Source organism: Miniopterus natalensis, chromosome 7, assembly GCF_054644295.1.
Source record: "Miniopterus natalensis isolate mMinNat1 chromosome 7, mMinNat1.hap1, whole genome shotgun sequence".
Taxonomy (NCBI): Eukaryota; Metazoa; Chordata; class Mammalia; order Chiroptera; family Miniopteridae; genus Miniopterus; species Miniopterus natalensis.
In genome coordinates this window covers 78,727,425-78,743,544 of record NC_142087.1, presented here as the reverse complement: position 1 = coordinate 78,743,544, position 16,120 = coordinate 78,727,425, and positions in this window count along the sequence as shown.

Below are 16,120 nucleotides of genomic sequence, written 5' to 3'. Positions count from 1 at the left end.
CCGACTTGCCAAAGTCAAGCCCCTTAATACCTGTGTGTGTTTGGGCGAGTCGCTGAACTGTCCTGGGGCCCGAGTTTCACCTGTAAAATGGAACCTCCTGCGGCGAAGAGTAGGCGGGTGGTAACTCTGAAGGTGTACAGTACTGGGAATAGCACCTAAGCCATCGCGGGTGCCCAGTAAGTTGTGTTATCATTAGTAGGGGTGGGAGAGGAAAGAGAGAGGTGGCCTCAGGACACGGTTTTCACCGGCTTCCATTAATAGTTAAGCAATAACTTGGTCTAGAGATTTGTTCTCAGAGTGGAAGACTGCTTCGGTTTGATGGAAACATTGCGCTGGAATAAGTTTTCGGGGAGAATTGGTTTGGGGAAAATGAAATGAGCCAACCTCCGGCGCCAGGGAAGGCCTGCGCTCCAGCCCTCTTGCTGCTTCCCGGGCCCTCGGAAGGCATACTGCCCTCTACTGGTGGGAATCCCGAGATTGCAGAGACAGACTGGTTCTCAATTTGCTTAGCAAGCGCTTGGCAATTGCTTGTTTGGAAAGCGGGATAAGCCTTCAGGTCGTTCTGTGCTGTAACAAACACACACACAGAAAGTCAGCAGGGATTGGAGGACCATGAGATTCACGATGGCCCAGGCCGCCTCCCCGGGCCTCCAGCCGGCGATCTGATGGGCTGAGCGTGTTTGTGCTCCTGGAGAAGGCCGGACAAACATTACCAGTGGTTTTGTGTGTGTGTCTTTTCTTCTTTCCCCTTAACTTCATGGTATAATCTTGCCTCTTTATGATTCTGTCTTCATTTTTCTTCTACCAGTTTCTTCCTCCGTGTGTCTTTTCCATTCATTGTATTTATCCACTCACTCTCTTTCTTTCATTATTTAAAGTTGTCCTTACATCCAACAGCCCTGTTTTTATTTCACACAAGAAACTCAAGTTCTTGTTCAGAACTGTAGAACAAGAGGTAAAGCTTCGACCCCTTTCGAAGGGTCGAAATTTGTTGCAGATTTATTGAGGAAAATGTTCACTTTATTAGGCTGACAGGTTTTGCTTGAAGGCATACTGCCCTGTGAAATTCTAAATTTGATTTAAAGGTCAGAGGGAGAGACTGGCACCTGCAATCTGCCTTCAAACTGCTTTCGTAACACTAAACAGAGTTTCCAAGGGGGGGAGGGGGAAACTGCAACTGGTCAGCAAAAGGCATGCCAATCACGGCTTCTCTTAATCACCTCCTTGCCTTGAACCAAGCTTGGAGATGGAAAAGACGGCCGGGCTGACATGATCTTGCAGAACGTGGGAGGCTTCGGATTTAACTAAACGTGTGGAATTAGATGAACCACTTTGTGGGAAGACAGGGAAAAGCGCTACTTCCCTAAAAGCTGGGAAAACCCTTAATCACATTGATTAATGACAAGGGTATTTTCATTTACATAAATAAAATAATGGCTTTCTAAAAGGATACACGTATTTAAAATAAGCTATAGTTTTGTTTCTTCTTGATGACATAATAACTCAAGTGGGTACTGGTGATGGGCTTAGGAAAACTCTCTTTCCAAATGATTTTATTATCAACAGCAAAAATACATTACTTTCTTAATTAAAATTATTTTGTACGTAACCAAGCTGTACATTTTAGCAATAAGGAAGTTTAATGAAAGTTTCAAAGGTATTGTATTAAGCCCTTAAAATATGCAAACTTTAGTTATCTGGTAATGGATTTTTGGTAATGATGAGAGAAAGAGAGAGAGAAAAGTACACAAGCTCCTAAAAACTGTCAGCAGTGAGCTTGTCCGAGGTCAGGCCTAAGGCTGGAGCCCGAGTGCGGAATTGCGCAGCTCGCCGACGGCTGCAGGACAGAGTCCCGCTTGCGCCCCTTCCTGGGGAGGGCGGCGCTGCAAGGGAGGCTCGAGTATGAAAACGACCAGGTCACAGCCGGAGCCGCGTCCTGACTGTTCAAGCAAGTGATGTGACAAATCGGCTCTTACCTGATTCCAGTCTTCCCTCGGAAACAGTCCCGGGCAGAAGACAGTCAGCGAGCGGAGCCTCACTGATCAGATGGCTCCTGGGGGGCACATCTGGGTCTCACTGTAATGACACCGATAGCATGGCGACAATGATGACGGTGACCACCTCCGCCTTGCTCCTCTCGGCTGATGGCCCAGCTATGGAAGGAAACTTCTTCCACCTTGAGGCTTGATGACTGATACCCGGCAGCCTGTTCTTTTTTTTATGACATTTGTTTTACTGACTGTGATAGTAGCACAGGCTGATTGTTGAAAATTAGAGAAATTTGTCATCATTCAAGGGAAAATGGAAGCATCACCCATCATCTTACCACCGAGAGATACGCGCTGCGCTTGCTTTGCAGGGGCCCCCACGTTCCCTCCTGGGCCCGTGCGCGCAGGTGTGTGCGCGTGCTCAGGGTGCGTGCCCGGGGGTGGGGGGTGGGGGGGGTGCTGCAGCATCGTTTCACGGTGCGTGTATAATTTCATATCTGTCTTCTTAAACTTAACATTCTATCATGAGCATTTTTCATATTATTGCAAGTTCATGAAAAATGGCTCCTAATAGCTGGATGGCATTCCATTATAAGGAAGAGGCATAATTTGTTCATTTTTCTTGGGTATCAAGGTTGTCTCTGGCTCTTCCCTTAGAGACTGTCCTGCGGCGAATGTGCCTAAGCCTGTGTGTCTGATCGCTTCTTCGGGGTCTTCTCCTGGAAGTGTAATGCCAGCTTTCAAAGGACAGGAACAGCCCCGGGGTTCTGGACACATATTGCCACGTGCACTCCACGGGGTACATTTTAGGACCTTGCTGCGCCTCTGTGACGCGGGGTATTGTGCACAGTCAGGGAGCGTCCCTCCAGGGGGCGCTGAGCAGCCCTCCTCTGGCGTTTCCCTCCTGTGGAGATCCAGTCACATCTTCTGAGTTTGCTGACAAAATACATTTGGATTCTTGTTACCTTCTCAGAAAGAAGAGGAAGGAAACTTGGTCTGGCTCTAAAAGTTCACATATATGTGTAAACAAAATAGCCAACACATTTATGTCTTTATGACAACACATCCATGAAACAAAAACACTCCTATAGATTTATTTATTATTATTATCATTATTGTTGTGTTTTGAAGGGATAGATGCCCTAAGTTAGCAGCTCAGGACTGGGGTCCAAGAGATCTAATTGGAATTTTCAAGCAATTAACCAGTTTAAGGAGATTATGTCTAAATAACCCATCACTATATTTGAAAGCCTGTATGGGAATACTTAATATTACAAACACAATCAATAATACTGACTAGTCAAAATATGTAGTAATTTGTATTATTTCAAAACAGACCCCACAAGGCAGGTATCATGATTCACATTTTACATGTGAGGTCATGAAAGTAGGAGTATTTAAATAATCTGCCCAGCCGGGCGTGGCTCAGCGGTTGAGCATCGACCTAGGATCCAGGCGATCAGGGTTCGATTCCCTGTCAGGGAACATGCCCAGGTTGCGGGCTGCAGCCGATCAATGACTCCCTCATCATTGATGTTTCTCTCTCTCTCTTTCCCTCTCCCTTCCTCTCTCTGAAGTCAATAAAAGATATATTAAAAATAATAATAATAATCTACCCAACAACTCACCCAGGTAGCAGAGGACAAATCTGGAACCATAAACCATGGGACTCCCAGTCTGGCCTTTGCTTCATGATACGGCTTCCCAGCACTGCTTCATGGTGCCACACCACAGACCTAGGTGGCCACGCTGCTTCTTGGCTCTGCCTGGCAGTGTCACTTCAGAGCAGTGCTTCGTGGCAGCGCTTCACACAGTACATCGCGGTAACACACCACAGTAGTTCTTTACACTAGCATTTCACAATATTACTTCACAGCAGTGTTTCAGGGAAGTCCTTCATTCTGTCACTTTATGGCACCATAATTTGTGGCACAATAATTTGCACCCGCATTCATGATTCAATGTTGTTAAAAGATAATTTTCATAAAAATGTAAACCATGACTCTCAGATCTAGAATAAACACATGTTAGAGACTTTATTGAACTCACCCCCTGAGGAAACCAGGTGGCTCTTGTGATTGGTGCAATGGAAAAGTCTACGAGGCACACATCCATCCAAATGGAATACAGGGATGTTGAATGGAACGTGCACTGGAGGTAAAATGAGGGGGCTGTCAACTGAACTTCTGCTGGACAGGATGGAATTTATCTGTGTATAGACAAGAATTATTTTGCTCTGTTATTGATTATAATTTCCTGAGATGTAAAATAGCTCCTATAGGTAGATAACCCTCTAGTCTAGACAATGCACAGGTTCCCATTGAAGCATAAAATTTCCCCATCGTGGGTACCTTTAGGACACAATAGTATAATTCTCGTCATAGGAGACAATAGGCCAGTCCTTTAAATCCCTGTAACCTGCATTATCCAGGTGATTGAAATAAAATGGATTCATATGCATTATCTATGCATTTTACTTTGTTGGTGGAGACGACCCAAATCCACACTGTGCAAAGACTTTACCAAAGCTACTTCAGAAGGAGATAAGGGGGGGATTTTATATTAATTCTCTGACTTTCAACCACAGATTTCTTGGTTTATCAAGTCACAAGAAAAATTTCCTAAATGCCAGCCTTGCAAATTCAAGCTGGGAATGAAATTCAAGCTGTGGTGTTTTTTTTTTTCCTGCTTCTTATAGTCCATCATTGCAAGTAATAAAGAGACTGCAAATTTCTCAGCCAAGTTCTGACAGTAAAATCTTTATTACTGGTGATGATGTAAGAGGCAAGAGGAGCACAGCTTGAGTTTTGGATCCCAGGTTGAATATAGAAAGCTGATGTCTAGAAAAAAAATAAAACATCTTACACTGAACAAATTTGATCATAAGGCAAGATAAATGTGGAACCCAACAAGGCCAATTATAGTCATGGTATACTAACCCTAACCACTGTTAATTGTTAATCAGAAGGTGAAGAAATTATGTAGGGATTAACCAGCCCAACAGAAATAATTGGGAAAAGACCCAGAAAATTAATTTAAGTCAACAGCTAGTGATACAAGTCAGCTTCAGGGTATGGCTGCAGGGGAAAAATTGATAAAACAATTTCTCAGAAAAATCCATAACATTCTACAAAATTGCCTTGTGATAAGAATCACAGAAGAAACAAACATTTAGCCTGTTGAGCTTGGAAGACTGTTTAATTAAAATTAAGCCAGATCCAAAGGGTAGGTTAATTACCACAAGTCTTGATCAAGTAGCATTAATAAAAAAGCAAGAACTAAGCTAGGAAACAAAAGAAAACTATACAATATAAAATAAGCAGCAAACAAAAATGCATTTTACCTGTAACTTCTCCTGCAAAGGGAAGTGGAGGTTTGCTGAAAATATGCTGTGAATTCAATACATTAAACAGTAGCCTGAGATTGGTCTGACACTACCCTCCACCCTCACCCTGGACAAGAGAAGCTTTCCAAACCCTTTTATTGCTGCATTGCTCAGAGCCGGAGAAGATGCTCCCTTTCCCCCTGCATTCTCTACTTTAGCGTTGCCAGAATTCATTTCTGTTGCTTGCAACCGGAAAGTCTGATATACATGTATATATGGCAATCAATGGAATAATTATAGGATTTTGGTTCTGAAATTTCTGACCTCTTTATACCTGAAAGCCAGTGTGGGTGTCCAGCAAGAGCCTAGTGGGAAAAGTAAGAGAATGGATGGAGGGATAAAAGTGGGGAAGAGAGACAGAAGGAGATTAGAGGGACCAGTCAGCTGCATGCCATTCAAAGTTAAACAAGATACCACAGTTTCTTTCTCTATCATGAAATAGTCTGAATTCTCGTTAATGTTTATTTGTTATTATTATTATTGCTTTAGTAGGGGACACTGATCTTCTCTTTCATAATGTAGGGCAGTGGGTACGTGTTTGGGTGAAGAGGTCTAAGAGCCCTGTCATGTTGACCTTCAGAAATATCTTTGCCGTGTTTGCCTTAACATGATATCAGGAATGCTCACTGCCCTCAGCTCAGGGCCTTCACTTTTGTAATAGGCCTTGTATAAATACTTGAAGTCTATGAGGATAAGGTGGATATATAAATATTTGCAAGGACATGGCCCCTGAAATTGTTACCCTTGAAGGAAACTACCTTCAGGGTATGATTTCATTAATAGTATGGGGGACAGACCCTTAATATGGTTCCATCCCCACCTCCTGGTGTTCATGAGCCATGCGATCACCTTCCCTTAAGTGTGGGTGGGACATGTGAGCTGTGTTCTAACCAACAGAATATAGTAAAGGTGACAGAAATGTACCCGATTAGACTGGTGTCTCTCTCTTGCTAGCTTTGAGATAGTGCGTGGTCATGTTGGGAGACCCCACGTGACAAGAAAATGTGGGCAGCCTCTAGAGGCTGAGGGCAACCTCCAGCTAATGTCTGGCAAGAAATTGTGGCCTTCAGTCCTTCAATCACAAGGAGACAAGTTCTGACAGCAAACTGAATGCGTTTGGAGGAGGACCCTTCCCCAGGAGAGCCTCAGATGGGACCACAGCCCCAGGGGTCCCCTGAAGTACAGCCCTGTGAGACCCTAAGCAAAAGACCTGGCTGAGCTGTGCACAGACTCCTGACACACAGAAACTGTGAAATAATAAACGTGTGTTGTTTTAAGCTGCTAAGTGTCTGGTCTTGTTACTTAGCAAAAGAAAAATAAAATAGGAAGATTGTGTAATAAATTTGGAAGCAACTGGGACTGGGAGAGCCCCACCTTTGCCCTTTAATACTTGTGCCTTTGGACAAATTAACTAACCTAAGACCCAGTTTTCTAATTGTTGTCAAGCAAGCTTTCTCAACCTTGGCACTTGACATTTGGAGCTTGGAGGCTGTCTTGGGCATTGTAGGATGTGTAGCAGCATCCCTGGCCTCTACTTGCTAAATGCCAGTAGCTCCTTCCCCCTTTTGTGACAACCAAAAGTATCTCCCGACATTGCCAAATGTACCCTGGCAGGGAGCAAACTTGCCCCCATTTGAGAACCACTGTCATAAAGGTTAGTGGGGATGATAATAGTAATAGTACCTACTTCATGGGGTCGTTGGAAGTTTTAAATCAGATGGCTAGACAAAGACATGAAAACCTTAATAATAAGAACTTAGAGAATTATCTCTATCATTATCATAATGAATCAGAGATTTCTTTTTTTTAATATATCTTTATTGATTTCAGAGAGAGGAAAGGAGAGGGAGCGACAGAGATAGAAACATCAATGATGAGAGAGTCATTGATCGAGCCCACAACGGGGGCATGTGCCCTGACCGGGAATCGAACCCCGATTGCCTGGATCCCAGGTAGATGCTCAACCTCTGAGCCACGCCCGGCCGGGCGAATCAGAGATATTTTTATATGCTTAGTTACAGCCATTGACACAAGGTGGATTTTGGTGGGCACCATATCTTCCAAGAAGGGGGCAGTATTGCTTAGCATGAGATGGGGGAAGACACAAGCTCTTGAGAGAGAGAGAGGAGGAGAGAAGGGGCGGGGGTGGGGGGAGGACAGGAAGGGCAAAGCCCTATGGAGCGGCCACGTGCTTCAAGGAGCTTCTTTGCTCCCTGGACGTTGCTCATGTACTTGAGAGTTGGATCAGGGCAACAAAATCCCATGGACATGAGCAGTCATGTGGGGGGCAGTGTGGCTCCCTGGGCTGTGAACTGGGGTTGGAGACAATCTTGCCTAGATCTTGAGGGACAGGGGCCCCAAGTAACACCTGGATTGTGGTGTTGTTATTACGGTCACGGCTGTTATTAGCCTGTGGCGTGGTTACAGGTGAGACAGGTGCTAGCCAGGAGCCGTGCTTGCTCAAGTCCAGACACTGCGCACTTCTTTGCAGCTGCAAGCGGGAGTGCTGCAGTTTTATTTAGAAGTGAGGGCAAGGGCACCTTGGGCCTCCTGGTAATTAGTTTAAACCAGAGCATCACCGGCCAAAACTAATGAAAAGAGAATCCCCATCTCTTTATTAAGCTCAGCGATAGTGACTGGACACAGATTAAACCAGCCTAAAGGGATGGGACGTTCCCTGCCAGAAGAGAGCAGAGAAAGCAGGAGCGGTCCTCTGACTAACCAGCCATAAAATACTCCGGTAAGCGTCTCTCCATCGACTTCCTTTCCTTACCTTTTCCCCCCTCCTCGGTCCTACTTCCAGCCCTGCCCCCTGCCCCCTTCTGTAAATAAAGGTCCAAAATGCACACAAGTCCGCACAATCGGTAGCTGAGGATCGGTGACTCCCATAGGTGGGTTTCAATGCTGCGGGTGCAGCAGTGCCTCTGGGACAGGAAACAGAACAGCTGCCAGCTGCCCAGGGTGCCACCTGGGGACATGCTTCCAAATCCTGCCTTTGCACTAACTCGTCTAACCACACAGCAGCTCCATCATCCAGGTTCTGCTTTTATACCATTTTAGAGATAAGACGACTTAGTATAAACACTCATGTAATGGCAAGCTCTGGTGTAGGGACTCTTGCCTTTTAATTCACTTTATTTAATCATCGATCGTGTAACAACCCTCTGATGTTATTATTAGCCCATTTTAAAGCTGAGGAAACCGAGGCACAGAGAGGGAAAGGGCTTGCCACGACTCCCCAGGCAGCCTGGCCCCTGCGTGCCTGCTGGCTGCCGCATTCCCTCTCCCACCCGGCGGCCGCTCCCCGCAAACCTGGACCGTTTCAGATATCTCTAGAGCTCACTCAGCACAAAGCAAGGATCCGAAGTGGGGTTGTGTGTGTGTGTTCCCAAGGAATGAAGGGTGACTGTCCAGGCGGGCCTAACTTCCGTTCATGTCGGGGTGCCCCTCCATCCCAAGAGGAATTGCTTAGTGCATCTTTATATACAGCAGGGGTAGGTGCACAAGTTTGTTTCCAGTAATAAAATGCTGCAATAGTCTATACTGCTAGACAGGTTACAAAGCAGGACATAAACATTCCTGTCTAGGCACCGACAAAGGGTGTGACTGCCGGAAGCAAGCTGCTGTTTCCCCGTCTCATTAGGCCCCGAAAGTGTGCTTGCTCATTAGCATTGAGTTTTGCCGATGATGTTATCAGGCTCCGGTTTGAGCTACACTTTGGCAGCTTGTGACACTTCTGTGATATTTGCTTTGTTCAGCGTGGTCTCCAAGCAGCATCTGTAAGATGAGGCCATAAATAGCTCGTCTTTTGCTGGAGGCAGCAAGCGCCACTTTGCATGGGTAGTAAAATCACAAGAGTTGCAGGTACATCAGAAAGCAGCCAGGTGTCAGATGGAGGGGACTCACACCTGAATGAGCGATTAGCATCAGGCTTATCTGAGGGGCCCTGACACACGCCCGTCCACTTTTCCTGAAGAAGCAGGATTTATTTTTCGACTCTGAAGTTCTCTCTTCCTCAGGGATGCTTAACCTTTTACAGGACACCAACCCTCTGAGGTGTTCACAGAAACAGTGAAGGATCTTCATAGGCACATGAGGCTAATGAAATTGTTCATTTCTCTCTCTTTTTTTGGCCTTTAAAAAAAATCATTTGAGCAGGAAGGTGTGTTCTGTGTGGCTCTCCCCCCACGGGAGGCTTCCTTTCCAGAAGGCTCGGTGCAGGAGGAGGGGCAGGGTTCCCTGGGCAGGGGCTCCGAGTTTGCTCACCTCTGCATCAGACTCGCATCTCGATGGAGCTGCAGAGAGAGTGTGGACACGGGAGACACGGCACCGCCCGCACTCACATTTTAACACGTGCAAGCTTCATGCAGACATCATGGTGCTTGGCTGAGGGTGACTTTTTCTGTGGTCTGTCTGGTACTGCCCACAGAGGTGAGGCAACTTGCCTGTTGATGGGAACCGATGCAAAGTGCATGTCCAAGCCCCTGGGGATGGGTCAGGACCGTAGGAGCCACAGGATGGGGACAGGCAGAGTGTTCTACCCGAGGGTGTTACTGTCGGAGCATCTCGGGACATCCAGTCTAAAGGCATTTGTCTCGCTGGGGATACTGAGGGACCAGTTTCTCTCTGTCCTTTGGCAGAAATTTAAAATGAAAGAGACTTTCTGAACAAAGAGGGATTTTGAAGAGGGATGTGAAAGGAGCCTTTTCTGGTGTTGCAGACCTGCCGTCCAGGGAGGGGCCGCAGATCCGAGCAGACTTTATGCTGGTGTTAGTCTGAGTTGGTTTGTCCACTTGCTTCTCTGCAGAAGAGAGGAGGGGATACGATGGTGGCAGAGCATCCGGGGAGCTGGCCATGACCGTGAAGGTGGTTCCTGGGCCTTCCTCTAAAGTAGGGGGTGACATGAGGCTTATGGGATGGTGCAGAAACCTCTGCAGGAACAAATGTCCTCCGATAAATTTAATTTTAATAAAAGAAAAACAAACATGCTCTAGCCAGTTTTGCTTGGTGGTTAGAGCACTAGTCCCCAGAGTGAAGGGTCCTGGGTTCGACTTTGGCCAAGGGCATGAGCCTGGGTTGCAGGCTCGATCCCTGGCCCCGGTCAGGGTGCGTGCAGGAAGCAACCAATAGATGTGTCTCTCTCATTGGCGTTTCTCTCTCCCTCCCTTCCTCTCTCTGAAAATCAATGAAAAATAATCCTCAGGCGAGGATTAAAAAATATATATTAAAACAGAGGAAAACAAGTAAACAAAACAAAAGAAAACAAAAGAGAAGCAAGGGCAGGAGAGACTCACAGCACACACATGCACACACAACACACAACACACACAACACACAACACACACAACACACACATGCACACACACAACACACAACACACACATGCACACACAACACACATGCTCACACACAACACACAATACAACACACACAACACACACAACGCACATGCTCACAAATGAGAGACAGAGAGAAAGAGGGAGAGAGAGAGGGAGGGATCCCAGAGAGCTCGGCATGAGCCTCCAGGCGACCCCGGGCTGCTGCTGCTCATCCACGGAAGCGGACGCACCCCTGGTCCCCAGCCTTCACAGGCACACTTCGCTCTAGATATTGAGCTATTTATAATTCTGCTCAGTGAACCCCATGCCCATTGCTCCCTCTGCCTACAATGCCTGGCCCGCAACCCCAGGCTCTCCACCCAGCGGACCCCACCCTGCAGGCTGGGCTGGGCAGTGCCACCTCCTCCGGGAGCCCTCCCTGCGCTGTGCCCCACCCGCGCTGACTTCTCAGGTTGGGCTGCCCGGGGGTTCATCATTCTCCCTCCCCTAGGGGCAGGGGCCCCCCTTTACTCAGTGTTGCTTTGCATGGGGCCCTTGGGAACATACACGCCCTGGCGAAGGAGCGGAGGATTGGGGAGCCCCGAGGGGGTGCACAGCAGATGAGGAGCCTGAGCGAAGTGGAGATTCGTTCCGAGCGCTGGCGTTGGAAAGGGCGTCTCTCAGCAAAGCGCCGGCCACACTCACAAAGACGGGGAATGACAGCGGGAGCCAGGAGCTCGCCCTTGGCCGCGGCGCACTGCTCGCAGAGCTGCCGAGGCTCCCCGGGCGGGTGCGTGACGGGCAGGAGCTTAGGCCCGGGAACCAAGGGGTTAGCGTTCAAACTCCGCTCCGACGCTTACACCGCGGGCCTGAGGAAGCTGGGGACCCCGAGTCTCCACTTTCTGACCTGTAGAAACAAGCAGAGCCACAGGTGCCTGCCTCCTGGCGTGCTGTGACGCTTGGCTAGAAAGGCACAGGGGTTATTGCGTGAGGGGCGCACGGCCAGGAGTCACAGATGCCACGCTGGGTAAGCGGAGTGCGGGCGCCATGGCCAAGGCCAGCTCGGGGCTGAGTTCTCTCTGAGGGGTGTTGCATTTGGTGCAGAATTCCCCCCTCCCCCAAGGCGGGGTTTCAGGACAATATGAGGATATCAGTCCATGGTGGGAAAGTGCCAACCCATGTTCTGCTTAATAAATTAATCCTATGGTCTAAGTTTTGAGTAAATGCATGCAATTTTCATTCATTAGCATTCACAACATTGTCCATCGCTCTAACATTGCATAAATATCAAAGCATTTAATGTCTACGCGGGACAATTTTCTCTATATATGTATCTACATAAATAAAGCTTTGGTGGCAGCTATCACTAGCCGTATTTTCTACTTATGAATTTCTTTTCAGCAAGAGTCATCAAACTTGTTTAAAAAGAGGCATGCGGAGAACATCTATTGTCTTTTAGCTCCTGGATTTATGACCAAAGTTGGGCTCCTGAACCTTATTTAGTTGCACTCAGCATTCCACAGGACGCCCGGACCCTGCTCCTTAATTTACCTCATAGCGAGAAACAATAAGACAACGGAATCATAGCAATGGTGGCACAGCCGTGGTCCGACGCAAGCAGGGAATTAACCTGGGCACCGCCAGCACCACTGTCCTTAGGCTTTCTTGAGCTGGGCTCAGTCAACTCCATCAGTAAGTTTGGAAGGTCAAAGAGCCCTGATCAAGTCCAAGAAATGACTTGGAGTTGAAGAAAATCCAAAACGGGCAGAGAGTTTGTCACAACTCAAATTCTTATGTTGGCTTTGACCCCAAAAGCCGTGTGACTTTGGGGCCTCAGTTTCTTCTCTATGCACAATAGCCGTGGAAGTTCAGGAGGTAGGACCCTCAAAACTCGGGTTCCGTTAACGTTCACCAAGCAGGGATTTTCGTGTGTCGGTACATCTTTCTGGGATGAGCGTGTACTATTCTCATCAGATCCTCAAACGGTTCCACAAATACAACATAGCCAATAACCACTCCTCTGTCAACTCGTGAGTCCCTCTTAGATCCAAGTCTATGAGTCTCTCAAAACTGCAACGAAAGCCTGACAGTATAATTATATAAAAATGTACAAGAATTTTCTGTAAAGATAATACTTTACTTTCAATTCTCTTTCATTTTTTCATTTGCTCTCAAATAGGAAAATAGTTGGGTGTCTTATCCGAGGCTCACTTGATCTAAAACAGTGTCTCTCAAACTGTGTTTTCAACAATTGTAATGATATATTAAGAGTTGCACCTTGGAAAACTAACTCAATGTTTAAATACATTTGGGGGAAATCCCATACTATAGCTCTTTCTGGGACAGTCACAGAGCACACTGGTGTATAGCAGCGTTTTTCAACCTTTTTCATCTTATGGCACATAAACTAATTACTAAAATTCTGCTGCACACCCAAATACATTTTTTGCCAATTTGACAAAAAAATAGGTATAATTTTGATTCATTCATACCAGACAGCTATTGTTGAGTCAGCTCTTGTCATATTTTAATTTGACAATCTAAGGGAAAAGAGGCCAGTGCCCCTGACTAAATAGTCAGGTGTTGCATGTTTTAAAAATTCCTTCTGCACAACGGTTGAAAATGGCTGGTGTGTAGGAAGCTCTAGGCAATTCTGCACTAAGAACCTGCTTAAAAATTTTAAGACAGTGTTGTCTAAATTACCTGACCACAGAGCTCCTTAAACACCTGTTCTCACCATAAAAAGTAATTCTTTGGAGGAATGTGTTATTAGAAATACTGACCTAGTCATTTCAGCTTTAATTCTTTGGAGCACATTGGTGGCTCGCTGGGTTCTTGGAGGTCTAATAATGCTTACTTAATGAAGCACATACATTTCAGCTATGATTTCATGGTGTTTTGGGAAGATTTAAATAAGTGTAAGTGAAATGACTCATTTTTATAGAGAGGAGGTAGGTTTGATTACACAGAGTTGGTATTATGCTAGATAAAGGTTGGAAAAGCAAGGCTGAGAACAAGTGCATGGAGAGCTGTATCTGTGAGCAGGAATTCACTCATCTGTTTACTTATTCATGAATAATTATTGGGAACCTCCTAAGTAAAGGGGACCAGGAGAATACCTGATAATCGAGAGGAAACTGGGAGATGGTGACCTTTATGCAGTCAAAGTCAGATGATTCTGGCAGGCAGGTAATGGGCAACTTCAGTACAGTGGTGCATCTATGGTAGCTGTAGGTACCAGTGCTGGGGAACACTGGAAAAGGAGCAGTCATTTTGCAGATTCAAGGAAGGCTTCAAGGAGGAGGTGATGTTTGAATTAATTAGTTTTAATATTCACAGTTGAATAAGTTAAGTCCATGCTCTCATCAGACGGCTAGTGAGTATGGGGAAAACAAAGTAAGAAGGCATGCTGCTTTATCAAGTGGGAATTGTACCTGAAGTTTAGATTTGGGTTCATGGCACTTTGGCTGCAAGTATCAGGACAATGAAGAAACATACGATCTCACTTCATGGAGACTGCAGAAGCTTCCAGGGTCACTAACTCATTTCTTGCCATTGCTCCATTTTGCCATCTTCTGTTCTGAATTTATTCTCACGCTGGCAGCGAAACGGCTGCAGGAGTCTCAGGCATTACCTGCAGACAAACAATGTCTAGGAGAGAAATCATTTTCCCTCTCTGATTCCCTCTTAGGGGTAAGAACACTTCTCCGAAGTCTCTGGAGAGATGCCATTCCATGTCTTATTGGCCATCTGTAAGTCACATGCCAATTCCTAAGCCAGCCTCTGGTGAGGGACCCTTATACAATCAAGTCCCCCAGGCAGGCTGAGTGATGTCACCTTCCCCCAAAGCACAGGGGCTGCATGGAGGGGGGTGGGCACCTGAACAAAGTCAGGATTTTATCAGGAAGGGGGAAAGTCAGAGATGCTCAGGAGGCCATCCACAATGTCTGGTCCAGACATACAAGGACATTGCCATCTGCAGGATGCTCTATCAGTGCAGATACTGATGTTTTTTTCTAATCTCTGGGCCCGAGATGAACCGCCTGGCCCAGGTAGTTGTCTGGGTGTCTCTCCGCACTCTCATCTATATTTTAATCCAAAGGACTGTGCAACATGGTCATATTAGTCACTATGCTTTAAAATCTCCCCCACTGGCATACCAGAGGGTGTTTGGAGCCACTCAAATTGTCCCTGCCCGTGAGACTTGGTTTTCTACTAGCATCCAACACGGATGCGAGCTGTAATGTCACGCGTGCTCAAAGTCTCACACGCAGACACGCAAAGTCAGGTTTATAGAAACATGATCAGAAAATGATGACGACGACTTGACAGTAATTGTCATTTCAGCGAAATGACAAATCTCAAAGGCTGATGAACTAATTCAAATAAATAGAGTTTCAGTGTCTTCATTGCATGGAGAGAGAAAAAAGCCCGACACATCAATCTTTTGGCTTTCATATCGATCAACATTAATCGCTTTGAAATCTAGCACCAGCAATATCTTCCTGAATTAGGGTCTATGAAAGCTATCGACATGTGTGGAGATGCAGTAAGGAGTCCTTTTGAGGCAAGACTACAATGGATTGCTGTCGGGGTTATCTAATTATTGAGTAAGCACCAGTGATGAACTCCGGCAATAAAAACACCGCATGCTGCCCGGGAACCACGGGCTGAAATAACGCAGCTTGAACGGCTCTTCTCTCCCCTGAAACAGGAGTCCTCACTTGTGCTCTTTCAGAGGCAAAGACTGGACCCGTCAGACAGCTGTTCTCCCACCCTTCACCCCGACTTTCCCCCTTTAATTAAGAGTCCTTTGAATTTCTAATTGAATTCTAATTGTTTCCCTTTCCTCACTTTCTAAAGAATTATCTTTTAGGCATCTAGTAACAGAAATGACAAAACTTCCCTCAATTTATTTCAAGGTTCACGTTTTTCTTTTTGCTTTGCATCCATGGCTTGTATTTTTTGAGCACTAACTCTCTGCCAGGACCTTGACCATTGTAAGTCATCAACAAGGCCTAGTGGATCCGGAGGAGAGCCAAGTCCCCGTGACAAAGCCCCACAGCGGGACTGTCCTTGTAACCAGTTGGCTCCTGGCTGATAGAGTTAAATATTGTTACTCCCCCCACCTCTCTGGGAAAGAAACACATCTAGAAGGGAAACTATAGCTAATGGATGGGGACCATGCTTGAACTAAGGCAGATCGAGTCCAGCATCAAATTCTTTTCTCCCCATTGCCCTTCTGAATCCTAAGTTTGGAAGTCGGAGCTTGGAGGGACCGTAGAAAACATTTAGCCCAGTGTCTCATTTTATAGAAAGAAGCCATTATTTTAAGCAAGTGAAGTACTTGCTTAACTAGGTCACATTCAGAGAGCAGTGGTATCATTCATTCATTCATTCATTCAATTCATTGAACAAATATTTACCCA